Source organism: Leptopilina heterotoma, unplaced genomic scaffold (genome assembly GCF_015476425.1).
Source record: "Leptopilina heterotoma isolate Lh14 unplaced genomic scaffold, ASM1547642v1 Lhet_134, whole genome shotgun sequence".
NCBI classification, from domain to species: Eukaryota; Metazoa; Arthropoda; class Insecta; order Hymenoptera; family Figitidae; genus Leptopilina; species Leptopilina heterotoma.
The window spans coordinates 3,932,238-3,933,136 of NW_025110853.1; the positions used below are offsets into that span (position 1 = coordinate 3,932,238).

At 30.7% G+C, this 899-nt stretch overlaps 1 non-coding gene across 1 annotated transcript; it reads left to right on the plus strand.

Annotated features, from left to right (window-relative positions):
• Window positions 1-449: 449 nt before the first annotated feature.
• On the plus strand, window positions 450-613 carry LOC122497607. The gene has a single exon (XR_006301143.1). It is a non-coding gene; the product is annotated as a U1 spliceosomal RNA (small nuclear RNA).
• Window positions 614-899: the final 286 nt, after the last annotated feature.

The following is an 899-nucleotide window of genomic DNA, read 5'->3' on the forward strand; positions in this document are numbered from 1 at the left end:
TTTGTTTGATAATAGACAAATAATAGCTTGATTGTGTCAACATTTTTTTTTCAGTAAAAGAAATCAAAAAAATATTGTTGATCACTTGTACTTTCAAAAATTTTTTAGACATGTAATTTATTGGCAAATGCATTAATTTCTCCCCTGTAAGTAGAAAAAGAAAATAAAAATTATTTTCAAAAGAGAGCAAAATCAATATAAATAATTCAATTGTCAAAAATTATTATTGGAGGAAAAAAAAGAAAAATTCTATTGTTTTAAAAGTAGCAAACTAGTGTATTCATTTTGGAGATAAAAATTCTAGTACTGGCTGCACTAGACTTCTCGACCGGCTGGCGTCAATGACTCTTAGTTGCGAGGTTGCTCGGTAGGGTGTAGAACTGTCAGTCCTTCTCGCAGTTAATTTTGAGGGGTGATGGTATAAAAGCCGAGGCGTTCGAGCCTAAAGCATACTTACCTGGCGTAGAGGCTACCGTGATCATCAAGGCGGTTCCTCCAGGGTGAGGCTCTTTCATTGCACTATACGATTGGGCTGACCCTTGCGAATATCCCTAATGTGGATATCTCGGACGTATAATTTTTGTTAGTCGGGACTGCGTACGCGCTGTCCCGGAATAAATCCATTTCAAAAATAATTTTTTCTTTTAAATTTACAATTTAATTGTTTTTCATTTGTTGAGGTTACACTGAGAAAACGATTTATTTGATTCAAAGGAATTTTGTTTAAAAAAAAAAATATCTTTGCTACACAGTCAGACATATTCAAGTTTAATTCAAACCTATTTTTTAGTTCATTTAAAAAAAGATAATATATTTAATTTAAACATGAGTTATAGTAATTGAATTTAAATTATTTGTATAATCAACTTTTAAGTTTGAATCAAATATAAAATTTTAAA